The sequence below is a fragment of the Hyperolius riggenbachi genome, chromosome 7 (genome assembly GCF_040937935.1).
Source record: "Hyperolius riggenbachi isolate aHypRig1 chromosome 7, aHypRig1.pri, whole genome shotgun sequence".
Taxonomy (NCBI): domain Eukaryota; kingdom Metazoa; phylum Chordata; class Amphibia; order Anura; family Hyperoliidae; genus Hyperolius; species Hyperolius riggenbachi.
Genome location: NC_090652.1, coordinates 147,881,886 through 147,897,720, shown reverse-complemented (window position 1 = coordinate 147,897,720; position 15,835 = coordinate 147,881,886). Strand labels below are relative to the sequence as shown.

Genomic DNA, 15,835 nt, shown 5'->3' with positions numbered 1-15,835 from the left:
GAGTCGCCACAGAGGTATGACATACCTGAACAGTCATTATTATCAAAAGAAGGAATGTGCAACAGTTCATCCATGATTCATTGCTGCCATTACTGCCCAACCCCACCTCTATGGAATGGCTATACCTGCGAGAATATTGGGGAGCGCATTGGAGCTAATAGTCCTCCCAGCTACAGTAAAATAATTCTTCTCCTTTGCCTGTGCAGTGCTTGCAGTAGAAGGGAGGCCATGTACTCCATGCTCTATTACTGTAGGCTGCTTTGCTGGGCTTTTCTTTACATTTTCACCTTTAGGTTTACTAATGATGCAAAAATGTCACCTGAAACTCCAGCTGAGATTTCGACTCTTGCTCTGTCCTACATAGTCATAAAGGGATAATAACAGTGATTGAGGCTTTGGTTATTTATTTAGTGCAGGTCTGTAGTTTATTAACTAGCGTGAAAGAATAGTTTAGGGCAGTATATTTTACATTAATTCAGTTCAACACTGAATCCTTGTGTTATTTAAAGGAGTAAAGGAGTTCTGTGTGTGTGTGTGTGTGTGTGTGTGTGTGTGTGTGTGTGTGTGTGTGTGTGTGTGTGTGTGTGTGTGTGTGTGTGTGCGCGGGGGGGGGGCTGCTGAGGATAAAAACAGACACGCCGTCCTCCTCCGAGCTGCCGTTCTCTGCCGCCGGCCACAGTCTAGCGCGGCATACCATCCAACTGTGGCCGCGCGCCTGCTCTCTCCCACCCGCGTCTGCGGAAGCTTTCTGCGCAGTACAAGAAAACTTCGTACTGCGCCTGCACAGTAAGCTTCCGATGATGTGAGTGGGAGTGTGCATTATTCGTCTTGTCAGAATTGTTCAAGCGATCATTCAGAAATGGAAGGAGTATGGCACAACTGTAAAGCTACCAAGACAAGGCCGTCCACCTAAACTCACTGGCTGAACAAGGAGAGTGCTGATCAGAAATGCAGTCAAGAGGCCTATGGTGACTCTGGACGAGCTGCAGAGATCTACAGCTCCGGTGGGGGAATCTGTCCATAGGACAACTATTAGTCATGCACTGCACAAAGTTGGCCTTTAAGGAAGAGTTGCGAGAAGAAAGCCATTCTTAACAGAAAAGCATAAGAAATCCCGTTTGCAGTTTGCCACAAGCCATGTTGGGGACACAGCAAACATGTGGAAGAAGGTGCTCTGGTCAGATGAGACCAAAATGGAACCTTTTGGCCAAAATGCAAAACGCTATGTGTGGTGGAAAACTAACACTGCACATCACTCTGAACACACCATTCCCTCTGTCAAATATGGTGGTGGCAGCATCATGCTCTGGAGGTGCTTGAGTTGATGGATGGAGCCAAATACAGGGTAATCTTGGAAGAAAACCTCTTGGAGTCTGCAAAAGATTTGAGACTGGGGCGAAGGTTCACCTTCCAGCAGGACAATGACCCTGAACATAAAGCCAGGGCAATAATGGAATGGTTTAAAACAAAACATATCCATGTGTTAGAATGGCCCAGTCAAAGTCCAGATCTAAATCCAATCGCGAATCTGTGGCAAGATCTGAAAACTGCTGTTCACAAACGCTGTCCATCTAATCTGACTGAGTTGGAGCTGTTTTGCAAAGAAGAATGGGCAAGGATTTCAGTCTTTAGATGCGCAAAGCTGGTAGAGACATTCCCTAAAAGACTGGCAGCTGTAATTGCAGCAAAAGGTGGTACTACAAAGTATTGACTCAGGGGGCTGAATAATTACGCACACCCCACTTTGCAGTTATTTTTTTTTAATAAATGTTTGGAATCATGTATGATTTTTGTTCCACTTCTCATGTGTACACCACTTTGTATTGGTCTTTCACATGGAATTCCAATAAAATTGATTCATGTTTGTGGCAGTAATATGACAAAATGTGGAAAACTTCAAGGGGGCCAAATACTTTTGCAAACCACTGTATCTGCAGTTTAAAGGGAACCTGAGACAAAAGAAGTCTCAGAACCTGACACGAAAGAAGTCTCAGGTTCCATACTTACCTGGGGCTTCCTGAATCCCCCTTGATGCTGCTCAGTCCCTCGCTGTCTCCCCAGGTAGCTCCTGTCCCATGCTGGACGGCATTGCGTTTTGTCAACCATGCATAGCCCAGCCGAGTATGCAGCCCTGTTGTGCTCCTGTTGCTGGGAGTGTTCCGAGTAGTAGTTACAGTGCAGGCGCGACCAAGCATGACTCGGCCAGACTACCATGCCGTCCAGCGGGGTACAGGAGCGACCCATGGGAGACGGCAAGGGACTAAGCGGCCTCAAGGGGGCTTAACCACTTGAAGACCTCTGTCTTAAACCCCCCTAGTGATCAGACTAATTTTTACAATTAATGCCACTGCAGCTTTAAGGGCTCACTGCAGGACCGCACAACTCAGCACTCAAGTGATTTCCCCCCTCCCCTTTTCTGCCCACCAACAGAGCTCTCTCTTGGTGGGCTGTGATGGCTCCCAGGATGTTTGTTTATTTTTTTGTAAATATATTTTTATGATTTATTTTTTAATAAATTTCTGCTTTTTTAAAAAAAGTTTTTACAACCCTCCCCCGCCTGCCAATCAGCACATTCGACAGTCATAGGCTTCATCCAATGACAGAGGATCACTTCCCTGTCGCTTCCCTGTCGCCCAGGGGGACAGCTGTGTCACACCAGGACCGCCATGCCGAAATGGCCTTAGACGGTTCTGGGGCTGCTGCCACGTCCACGCCAATTGGCGTGGGGCGGTATTTAAGTAGTTAAGGAAGCCCCAGGTAAGTATGGTACCTGAAACTTTCTCTGTTTCATGTAAACTTTAAGGGTCCTTTCACACTTAAAGATTAATATTGCGGTACTTTCTCTCACTGCTCCCCCGTCGCAGTGTCGATTACTGTCTATGACACAGGCCACAGTACCCATGGTGCAACGCGATGGAAGTGGTCTGAATGACGCAGAAGCTGCAGCACATTGGTGCGCACTGTATAGAGAGGAGCACAATTCCATGTAAGTTGATGGCACCGTGAATGATCTTTATCGGGGCTGTTGCCATGCTACACTTCCTGTCCGGCAGTAAGTATGTCACCGAGCAGGGGGTGGGTCATACAGATTTCGCTGTCAGCACAGTCCGCCAATATGCTTGTAATGGTGTGATGTGCTGCAGGTGGCTGTTATGCCGTATGCAAATTGTATCGCATCGCATCGCACCATGGGCTTGATTCACTAAACCGTGATAACTCATATCACGGCCGCGCAAGCTTTTTTGCGTTTCCGCGTGCAATTGTGAATTTAGACGCGGAATCGTGAATTTTTGCCTGCAATTGTGTGAATTTCTGTGCACAGTTGCATGCGAAAATTCGCTATTGCACGCGAAAACATGAAAACACCTGCAAAAATGCTATAATCCTATCATTTAGACAATGATCATAGCAATCCAAGTACAACAGAGTGTACAGTGCAACTACCCTGTGTAATGCCCGCCATCGGGTTATACATAACTCATATAGATAACAGTAAACTGTAACGAACGGTGAAGCACAGAGAGGATCTGATTACCGGTGATCTGCAGTATCACTGGGAATACAGATGTATACCAGATTATAAGTGATCTGCAGTATCACCGATAATCCGATATACCAGCTAACCTCGGTTCACCTGAGTAGAGTGTAGTGTTTGGTGTAACAGTAACACTTAGAGGACTGGCCTCAGTGCAGTGAGGAGTACTGCACGGCTTCCTTCCGAAGACCTGAACTCTCCAAGGCGGGAAGAGTCAGGCTGACAGTAGGAAGGTTAGTCTGAAAGTGACACTCAGGAGGTAGTGTCACTAACAGGACGGGGAAACGCCTCCAATAGTAAGGTCGGTTCTCGAGGTCGGACAAGCCAGGTTGTAACACACGGACAGATAAAGTACAGAATCAGAAGGCAGAGGCGGAGTCTAGGTACAGGCAGGGTTCGGCAACAGGGTATCAGAAATATCGAGGTACAAGATCAGGAGGCAGAAGCAGAGTCTAAGGACAAGCCGGGGTTCGGCAACAGAGTATCAGAATGGCAAGGTACAAGATCAGAGTTCAGGAGGATAGTCAGGCAGGCAAAGAGTCATAACAGATAATCACAATCAAACTAGTACTTTAAGCTATCAACAGAATCTAGCTAAGTGTAGGATTACAGCTCCAGCTGGTCCCGCCACACTTAAGGATCTGACTACAGGTCTGAGTGCTCCCACGTATGTGTTTGCAACGCCAGACAAAGAGCAAGTGAACAGCCAGCAGTATATATACACAATGACCTCTCCAGGACCTCCCTAATTGCTGGACCAATGAGAGTAGTGGAAAATGTCAGCTGACCCGCCTGGTCAGCTGACTCCCTTCTGGCTGTTATTTAAGCTCTGCCTCTGTGCGCGCGCGCGTGTCACTCTGAATGTAGGTGGACTATCAGTCCCAGCCACACCAGTACTGTTTTGCAATGTATCCAGTGAACTGAGTGCGGGAGCCGCCTCTAATGCGGATTCCGCCTTTACCAATGCTGATTCCGCCGTTACCAATGCGGATTCCGCCGCTCTGCCTATGCGGCATGCAGCGTTTTTTCCGCGTTGTGACGCCCTGCTGGACGCGGAAACAGCCGCCTCACCTTGAGAGGCAGTGGCTTTTCCGCGTTTCATCACATAAACTTATTGAAAAGTTTGCAGTCCTCCCTTGTCACTCAGTATCCTCTTTGAGCTAATTGGTTCCCGTTGTCGCGCTAAACCGCTCATAGCCGCAACCGCAGCCATTGTTATGAAAATCTCCACTCCAATAGCATGATACTATGGCAACCCGAGTATCCGCAAACGCGCAGAACCTTCTGGTCATTCAGTTTGGACCAGGCGCGGTTCAGGCGCAAACAGGAAGTGCCGCTTGACGCCAATGGTATGTGTATATCAGGACACGTATATCAGTGTAATAACTTCACGGTTTGCTGGGAGCACAGAAAGGGTTAACCTCACAATTCAGCAGACAGTTGACAGCTCAAATTACACTGGCTTATTACTTGCTGAGAAGGGAGATTTAGTCAGGCTGTTCTGTATAGACACACACTGTGGATTTTTCTGTGTTTTCCTTATCTCCTGTCCAAGAGTTCAGGTCAGCTTTAAATAATTATTTTCACACTATAAAAACATGATTTCTCATTCCAGCCAGTATTAGCCATTTGCAGATCAATCAGTTTACGTTGAATTTCTACTTTAGGTTCACCTTAGCTCTTATTTTGCCCATAAAACCAACCAAACTTTAATCCATTCTCTGACAAGCTGCTGTCCTAAACTTGGACTATATTGCAGTAGACATATACGGTATTCACGTAAAACACTAAAGGGGAGCGCAACAGGAATAATATGCAGCTATGAGGTGGGCTGGTTCCAAAGCCCCAAAGTAAAGTCAAAAACAGCAAAGTACCTCAGCACAGAAGTCAAACCACTCTATAAAAGCAGTGATTTAGGAATAGAAAACAAGGCAGTACCTGTGTCGGTAGTTTCCCACCTCTAGGATCCACACAATTTGCCCAGTAGTGTTGAAATGCTTGCTGTAATCCCGACATCCACAAGGCTAACTGTGAGAGTAATAGCAGCGCCGTCCGCTGTACAAGCTCCGCTCTCTGGTGCAGCTGGATGGCTTCCCCGGGCACGTGACTGCCCGAACTTCCGGCTTCCGCTCTCCTGCGTGTCACGCTGGTTGACGGTGGCTGCTGACTGTTTGTCAGGGCACTAAGGCGCTCAGAGCTGGAATAGAATAAGCGGAAATAGTGTACACTGCTATACAAAGCCAGCCACACACGGGGGAGCTACTTACTGGCAATATTCTTGTTTATTGAGCATTATTGCAACGTAGCCTCCACTACCCGACTCGAGTTTCGGCTCTCGCCTTCATCAGGGGGTGTGGCTACCTGATTAGGAGGTTACGTTTATAAACACAACTCCTTTCTTCACATACTTTAGGGAGTAAAACGTAAAATACAATAAAAGCAGTATAAAAATAAAATATAAAACAACGCGAGTACACTGATCTGTAAAAACACACCATTTTTACACAAATAGAACAATATTTAAAACATTATAAGCAACATAATACCGTATATACTCGCAAGCAAGCCGACTCGCATGTAAGCCGACCCCCCAACTTTTACCCGAAAAAACAGGAAAAAATTATTGACCCTCATATAAGCCGGGGGTAGGAAATGCTGGCCGCTTGATCCCCCCCAGTGTGTCCCGGTATAGCTAGCATAGTGCTCAGTATGGGTAGGTGGTGCCTCAGTATAGCTAGTAAAGTGCCCAGTATAGCTAGTAAAGTGCCCAGTATAGCTAGTATAGTGTACACACAAGACAGTCCGTGCACTGCTTCCTTAAAACACATTTATTCTTCCATTGATTATCATCAGCAGGTGGATAGGCACATATGCAGTGACAGCTGTTTCGCGCCTGTGACGCTGCATTGATTCAGTGGTTGCTATGCCGATGAAGACACGCGGCATAGCAACAGGCCCGTTTCTAGGGCCGTGCGGCCCGTGCCGTCGCCCGGGGCGCTGTTGGGAGGTGGGCGCTGAAATGGAGGGGGGAGCCGGAGCCGCTGGGAGGGCAGCCCGACCTCTCCCTCCCTCTCCTGGGCCGCCCTCCGTGCTCCCCCCTCAGATGCAGAGCGCAGCAGCAGCAGCAGCCAGGGAGGAAGTGCTGTAAACAACATACCTCCCTGCGTTCCAAGCGCTGCTCTCTCGCCGCCGGTCTCTACTCTCTTCCTCTCTGCCTATAAGATGATGCACACGCTGGTTCCTGTTAGCCGGAACCAGCGTGTGCATCATCGTATAGGCGGCAGAGAAGAAGAGACCGGCGGCGAGAGAGCAGCGCTTGGAACGCAGGGAGGTATGTTGTTTACAGCACTTCCTCCCTGGCTGCTGCTGCTGCTGCGCTCTGCATCTGAGGGGGGAGCACGGAGGGCGGCCCAGGAGAGGGAGGGAGAGGTCGGGCTGCCCTCCCTCCGGCTCCCCCCTCCATTAGGGGGGACAGCTACCTATCTAACCTACCCTGGGGGGCACCTACCTAATCTAACCTACGCTGGAGGGCACCTACCTAATCTAACCTACACTGGGGGGCACCTACCTAATCTAACCTACGCTGGGGGGCACCTACCTATCTAACCTATACTGGGGGGCACCTACCTAATCTAACCTACCCTGGGGGGCACCTACCTAATCTAACCTACCCTGGGGGGCACCAACCTAATCTAACCTATACTGGGGGGCACCAACCTAATCTAACCTACGCTGGGGGGCACCTACCTAATCTAACCTACGCTGGGGGGCACCTACCTATCTAACCTATACTGGGGGGCACCTACCTAATCTAACTTACCCTGGGGGGCACCTACCTAATCTAACCTACGCTGGGGGGCACCAACCTAATCTAACCTATACTGGGGGGCAGCTACCTAATCTAACCTATACTGGGGGGCACCTACCTATCTAACCTACACTGGGGGGCACCTACCTATCTAACCTACACTGGGGGGCACCTACCTAATCTAACCTACGCTGGGGGGCACCAACCTAATCTAACCTATACTGGGGGGCAGCTACCTAATCTAACCTATACTGGGGGGCACCTACCTATCTAACCTACACTGGGGGGCACCTACCTAATCTAACCTACACTGGGGGGCACCTACCTAATCTAACCTACACTGGGGGGCACCTACCTAATCTAACCTACACTAGGGGGCACCTACTTAATCTAACCTACACTGGGGGGCACCTACTTAATCTAACCTACACTGGGGGGCACCTACTTAATCTAGCCTACACTGAGGGGCACCTACTTAATTTAACCTACGCTGGGGGGCACCTACCTAATCTAACCTACACTGGGGGGCAGCTACCTAATCTAACCTATGCTGGGGGGCAGCTACCTAATCTAACCTATACTGGGGGGCACCTACCTAATCTAACCTACACTGGGGGGCACCTACCTAATCTAACCTACACTGGGGGGCACCTACCTAATCTAACCTACACTGGGGGGCACCTACTTAATCTAACCTACACTGGGGGCACCTACTTAATCTAACCTATACTGGGGGGCAGCTACCTAATCTAACCTATACTGGGGGGCACCTACCTAATCTAACCTATACTGGGGGGCACCTACCTAATCTAACCTATACTGGGGGCAGCTACCCATCTAACCTATACTGGGGGGCACCTACCTATCTAACCTATGCTGGGGGCAACTATTCTGGCTACCTATATTAGAGGCACCCACCTAGCTAACCTGTACTGGGGCACCTACCTATCTAACTTATACCGGGGGCGCCTGCCTATCTAACCTATACTGGGGGCAACTATCCTGGCTACCTATACTGGAGGCACCTACCTGGCTAACCTATAGCGGGGGCAACTATACTGGCTACCTATACTGGGGTACCTATTCTTGGCTACCTATACTGGGGGGACCTATACTAAGTGCAACTAGACCTGGCTAACCTATACTGCGGGCACCCATACCTTGCTTGGGGGGGGGGGGGGGCGCAATTTTTGCACACTCGCCCTGGGTGCATTTTAGCCTAGAAACTGCACTGCATAGCAACCACTGAATCAATGCAGCGTCACAGACCGGTCTCCTCCCCCTTAGCCTCACGCACAATCACTACCCAGCACCCAGGGGCCAATGGCGTGCGTGGTGGGCGGGGCTTCTGAGCAGCATCACGGAAGCCCGTACACGCCGCCATTTGCCCTAGGATACCTGCACGTGAACAAGCGCCACACCGGCGCGAAACGGCTGAAATTTTTTTCTTTTTGCGCAGTCCTCTCACCCCCTGGTCACCCTCCTGCACCCGTCCACAGCACAGGTCAGATCGTATCAATACATGTGTATATGAATATAAGCTGTCACTGCATATGTGCCTATCCACCTGCTGATGATAATCAATGGAAGAATAAATGTGTTTTAAGGAAGCAGTGCACGGACTGTCTTGTGTGTACTGTATATGAATGGTGATTTAAATAGCCTGTTTGCACGCTTCCACACACAAGGAACCAAGTTGCAGCAAGGAACAGGACGGGGTTGTATACTACTGCATGGTGCAGCAGACCCATTCATCCCCCCATTACTGAGTGCCGGGCAACCAGCATCTTTTGTGTATAGCTAGTATAGTGCCCAGTATAGCTTGTATAGTGCCCAGTACAGCTAGTAAAGTGCCCAGTATAGCTAGTATAGTGCCCAGTATAGCTAGTATAGTGCCCAGTACAGCTAGTAAAGTGCCCAGTATAGCTAGTATAGTGCCCAGTATAGCTAGTATAGTGCCCCAGTATAGCTAGTATAGTGCCCAGTATAGATAGGTAGTGCTCAGTATAGCTAGTAAAGTGCCCAGTATAGCTAGTATAGTGCCCAGTATAGCTAGTAAAGTGGCCAGTATAGCTAGTAAAGTGCCCCAGTATAGCTAGTATAGTGCCCAGCATAGCTAGTATCGTGCCCAGTATGCTAGTATAGTGCCCCATTAGAGCTAGTATAATGCCCCATTATAGCCATTAGAGCTAATATAGTGCCCCATTATAGCTAGTATAGTGCCCCAGTATAGGTAGTATAGTGCCCCATTATAGCTAGTATAGTGCCCCGTATAGCTAGTGTAGTGCCCAGTATGTGTAGGTGGAACTACCGCCCCCTCCCCCCCCCCCCCCCCCCCGCCGCGGCCGCCGCTGCAGCCGCTGCAATTAGCTTACCCGGCGGCTTCCTCTATTCCCGTCTCCATGCAGGCATGTAAATAATTCACAGCAGCTCGCCCCACGGCGGCTGCTGTGTGATGAGGGAGGAAGCAGGAGAGCGGCTTCCTGTAGCGGCGATGTGTACAGCTTCCTCCCTCATCACACAGCAGCCGCCGTGGGGCGAGCTGCTGTGAATTATTTACGTGCCTGCACGGAGACGGGAATAGAGGAAGCCGCCGGGTAAGCTAATTGCAGCGGCGGCCGCGGCGGGGGGGGGGGGGCGGTAGTTCCACCTACACATACTGGGCACTACACTAGCTATACGGGGCACTATACTAGCTATAATGGGGCACTATACTACCTATACTGGGGCACTATACTAGCTATAATGGGGCAGGAAGGAAGCCGCCGGGTAAGCTAATTGCGGGGGGAGCGGGGCAGGGGGGGGGGAGCGGACGGGGGAGGGGACCACGGACCACATCACTCGCAAGCAAGCCGACCCCCCAACTTTTGGCCCACTTTTGGGGGGTCAAAAATTCGGCTTGCTTGCGAGTATATACGGGTATATAGCGAGCAGATCCATAGTCCAGGACTTTTTCAATTTATTCATCCCTAATAAAACAGTTCAAATCGATATTGGCACTAAGACCATTGGGTGCAAGACTCTTTAGTTGGAATATCCAATGGGTCTCCAACTGTGATAGGGTCTTTATCACACTGCCCGCTCTCCAATGTGGTTTTATCATATCGATTCCATAACATCGAATGTCAGTGGGATCTTTATTATGGAACTTTAAAAAATGGTCGGGGATGCTGTGCGCTTTTTTTCTCAGGGTGCCCTATATTATAGATGTGTTCTGAACATCTTTTCTTCACACGTCTGCCTGTGCGTCCCACGTATTGTAGGCCGCACGGACACTCCAACACATATACAACGTTGGTTGAGTTACAAGTTATAAATTGATCGATTGTAAATCTCTTTCCACTATGAGTGGAAGTAAAAGTAGTCATCTTACAGCCTCCATATTCACAGATTTTGCACTTATTCATCTCTTTGCAGGGAAAAAAAACCTTTCAACTTAGGGAACATGGGTGGTCTTACTCCCTTAATACAATTTTTTACAATTTTGTCCCCCAAGTTTTGCGGTCTCCTGTAAATTATCCTCGGTTTTTCTGGTAATACAGGGCCTGTGACGGGGTCCTCTCTCAAAATACCCCAGTTCTCATTGATGATGATGTGACTATAGGTTGTTTTTTTTCTTTAATCTCACATCTCTACCTTCTTTTAATACTTTCAGCCTCTCATTCTGAATTAGATCTTTATTATAGCCCTTTTCAATAAAACGATGTTGTAGGGTCTCTGATTGCGTCCAATAATCCGAATCTTTTGTGCAATTTCTACGCACTCTACAGAATTGGCCCCTAGGGATGTTCTGTATCCGAGGGGTATGATGGCAGCTAGTTGAGTCAATATATGAGTTTCTATCACTCTCCTTAAAGTAGCATTTAGTTTTCAATTCTCCATTCTCAATAAAAATGTTTAGACCCCAAAAATTGACCTCTGTTGTCATTAATGGAGGTAATAAATGAGGTTAAAGAGGTCTCATCCCCTTGCCAGATGAACAGGCAATCATCTATAAATCGTTTCCAAAACAATAGGGGGCCTTCCTTAAAAGTTTCCAGGCAGGTGCCTTCCCAATCTGACATGTACAGGTTCGCTACGCTGGGTGCTAGCAGGTGTCGGCAGTCTATGGTCAGCAAAGCATGCGTTTAAATGCAGTGGCGTAGCTAAGGAGCTGTGGGCCCCGATGCAAGTTTTACATTGGGCCCCCCAAGCACTCTATACATAACAATTGATACGGCGCACCAACACCTGTCAATGGCAACTACAGTGTCAGAGGAGCAAGAAGGGGATGGGGAACAGCTTGTTAATAATTACCACTATTCAAAATATCTATAGAAGTGATTATTATGAGCACAGGAGCAATACAGAGCTAATACTGTAGTTGAAGGAGAGCCCCTCGGGGCCCCTCTGGCCCAAGGGCCCTGATGCGGTCGCTACCTCTGCAACCCCTATTGCTATGCCCCTGTGTAAATGCACAGTACATGGGAAAATCTTCCTCACAAGTGTGGTCTCACCCTGAGTGTAAACAATCAATCATTTATTACCTCCCAAAACACAGTGTGGGGATAGAACTATTCTGTGCTAAAGATTCCATATATATATATATATACAGTATATATATATATATATATATATATATATATATATATATATATATATATATATATATATATATATATATATATATATATTTATATATTTATATATATGTTACTGTGGACTATAACACTATTTTACCTTGTGGTTGCAATTTATCTCTACAAAGAGATAAGCAGCTTGTTATTAGTAGCAGATGTCCTGATCCAACAGATACTCATTGTATCTTTTGAGTCATTTAAGGACATCACTGATAGAATACATCACCAATGAAGTCCCTGGGTCACAATATAAGTCTGGCAAATGCAGGTACCAGTAATCACTGGTGTTGAATCAGTGAACAGGTCTGAAAATACGAAACATTATTATGAATAAAACAATGATTTTTTTTTAAAAAAGAGCAAGTGTAGTATAGTTATCACCTACTTATTTCTGAGTTGCATTGCATATACTGTATGTTATTTTCCGAATGTTATAGTTAGTTCAGTCTGCTTGTATGGAAATGAAATATGTCTGCAAAGGTACATTGCAGTTACATTCATTGATGTCAGATTGGATGGTTGCTGCATCTGGATTCATTAACAAGACCTTTTGATCTTCCAGGGGAATATTGATTAAGGGTTAGCTAAGTTATAGAACGTTGGGCTTAGGGAAGATTTGTGATAGACCTTATGCCTAATACACACGATGAGATTTTCTAGCAGATTTACTGCCAGATCGACTATTTCATGCATGTCCGAAAATTGATCAGATCGGGCATGCTGGAAATAGTCGATCTTGCAGTAAATCTGCCAGAAAATCTTATTGTGTGTATTAGGCATTAGAGGATCAGAGCAGAGGGTTTTTTTTAGGGTTAGGTGAAACACTCAAGCTAGTATACAGTTAAGAAAGGTCTTGGCTGGTGTTAAAATTTGTAAAAACTGCTAAAGCCGAGGTTAGACTTAAATGAAATGTCAGGGATGTAATATTTGACAAGGAGAAAAGGATAAGGTTATGTGCAAGGTTAAGGTCCGGACTCCTGGGGGAGGTGGGAGGAGGCGTAGAAGTGGGAAAGTTGTTAATATTAGCAATTTGCAGAAAGAAGGGGAGATATTTTAAGATTTGGAAAGGTTAAAGGGGAACTGAAGTGAGAGGTATATATGGAGGCTGCCATGTTTATTTCCTTTTAAGCAATACCAGTTGCCTGGCAGCCCTGCTGATCCTCTGCCTCTATACTATTAGCCATAGCCCCTGAACAAGCATGCAGCAGATCAGGGGTTTCTGACTTTAAAGTCAGATCTGACAAGACTAGCTGCATGCTTGTTTCTGGTGTTATTCAGATACTACTTCAGAGAAATAGACCAGCAGAGCTGCCAGGCAACTGGTATTGATTAAAAGGAAATAAATATGTCAGCCTCCGTATACCTCTTACTTCAGTTCCCCTTTAAAAGATTAGGGTCTCTGTCAAGGAACATTGTTGTTAATTTGGGACAAGGAAGGGGAAGGAGCACATTTAGTCTTAAAGTGGCCATACACTTATCGATTAGCAGCAGATTCAACCATCAGATAGATTTCTGTCAGATACCTGTCAAGTCGAATCTGACAGGAATCTGATGTGTGCCACAAACTAGGAACAGATTTCCAATATATTTCAGAATGAAGTCTATTGGAAATCGATCTAAATGCATTATTGGTCCATTAGATCCAATGCAACTCAATGGGCCACCGACCTGCTGCCAGCAGAAGAGATAGATTTTCCATCCTGTCCGATAGATCAAATCGATCGAAATCGGCCACAAATCGATTGATTTGATAGAATCGATTGATCGATGGCTGAAATCAACCAGTGTATGGGCCCCTTTAGAACTCTCCTTTTTCTTCCACATTTTCTCTCCATCCTCAGATCCCTTCCCCATTTACTGCTGACACTATACTGAGACCCTAGCATGTGCATAGAATTAGGAAGGAGCATGAAAGCTTCAGGGCCAGCCATGTAATCAGTAAACCAAACTCCATATATGGTTCACATTAGGGTACCATAAGGCAATGTTTGAACTACATGCAGTGTACTACATCTAATAATAATGCTGCTTACTTACAGCCACACTGTACATACATTGTTACAGCTACATACTATACAGTATACTTGCAGCATGACAGCTACAAATGGAATACATGTAGCCTGTATAATACAGTATAACATTCAGTACTTTATAACTATGGTACACAGCTCAATCGGTTGTGGCAATTAGGCCCAATATACAAACAAGCCTTATGTAGAGAATTTGAAATACACTGGATAAAATATGAGGAAATTAGTATTTAGTGCTTTCATCATGATAGATATATGTTGTAGATAGTGATATATGGTTATTTCTTCAAAGGAGCCCCACCTCTAATAACAGAGACTGGAGTTATAAAGTAAATATTAGATAGTGATAACTCTAGATCAAAGTTCACATTATACGTCAGATATGCCAAGACGTGAAAGTAAAGCAGTGAAGATTATTTATCTGTGTGTTTAACTGGTATGCTGGCAGGTGTTGCTTAACCATTGCCTCCTGTGACATTGCTTTTACGTATTTAGTTCAGGCACAGAGATATGTCGTTTTTTTTCTGAAAAGAAAGGAGCAATATTTTTGGCATGACACTACCCATTTTAGTATTCTGGTCATTCAGAGTCAAATATTACCCCTGGATTGAGGTTATCGGGATGTGATCTGTTTTATGTTAAATCTTAGAAAACTGGAGGACACAAATGAAGATACAGAAGAAGATCCAAATCAGAAAAAAAGGGACGCAGACAGGGCCCGTGCTACCATAGAGGCAAAGGAGGCAATTGCCCCAGGGCCCCAGAGTCTGTAGGGGCCCCCAGTGGCTACAAGAGGAAAAACATTTTTTCAAAAAGACTTTATAGTTTTTGAGAAAATCGATTTTAAAGTTTCAAAGGAAAAAAATACACATTTAAAAACCCGCCGATTTTAACGGTTAATAGCAAATCCACCTTAAATGCTAGAAAACCTAAATTTGCAGGATATGTGAAGGAGATCATTGGAAATAAGAGGAAACGACAATTTTTCAAAAATACCTTATAGTTTTTGAGAAAATCGATTTTAAAGTTTCAAAGGAAAAAAGTATACTTTTAAATGCGGAAAATGTCACTTATAGTAGCAAACCTAACGGTAGTGTAATTTTACATGTATCAAAAGAAAGAGAAATACATTTCCTGACGGGGTTTCCAGGGGGTCCATGTGCAGCCGCAGTGCTTTGGCCAGGGATCGCTATACAGCCGCAATATGGCTGTATCGCTGGCATTTTTTCCTATTTTCCCCCCAAAAAGTTTATGTTTAGAGTGTGGGAAAATTAAAAAAAAATTATGTGGGGTCCCCCCTCCTGAAACTTTTTAACCCCTTGTCCCCCATGCAGGCTGGGATAGCCAGAATGTGGAGCTCCGACCAATTGGGGCTTCACACTCTGACTATGCCAACTGCAAAAAAGTCCCTTAACCACTTCAGGACTCAGCCTTTACCCCCCCCCCCCCCCCCTTAAGGACCAGCACTGATTTAGAAGATCTGTGCTGGCTGGGCTCTACAGCCCCCAGCACAGATCAAACAAGCAGAGCGACCAGATCGCCCCCTTTTTTCCCCACTAGGGGGATGATGTGCTGGGGGGGTCTGATCGCTCCGGCATGCGTGTGGGTGGCGGGGGGGCACCTCAAAGCCCCCTCCACGGCAGGATTCCCCCTCTCCCTCTTCTCCCTCCCTGCCCCGGAGATTGGAGGCTGCACAGGAATGGATCTGTCCTGTGCAGCCTCTAACAGGCTCCTGTCTGTCATGTGACAGCAATCCCCAGCCGCTGATTGGCCGGGGATCGCTGATCTAGTACAACGCTGCTACTGTTAGCAGCGTTGTAAAAATGTAAACAAAGCTGATTAT

General features: G+C 46.5%; 1 protein-coding gene and 1 long non-coding RNA gene across 4 annotated transcripts in view; one reads left to right on the top strand and one right to left on the bottom strand.

Annotated features, from left to right (window-relative positions):
• Positions 1–15,835, top strand: part of TMC5 (transmembrane channel like 5) — a 243,192-nt gene that overhangs the window by 140,473 nt on the left and 86,884 nt on the right. The window lies entirely within an intron of this gene.
• LOC137524641 (uncharacterized) overlaps positions 5,527–15,835 on the bottom strand; it is a 38,740-nt gene continuing 28,431 nt past the window's right edge. The window contains exon 3 of the long non-coding RNA XR_011022749.1: positions 5,527–5,732. This is a non-coding gene — a long non-coding RNA (uncharacterized lncRNA). The remainder of the gene's footprint in view (positions 5,733–15,835) is intronic.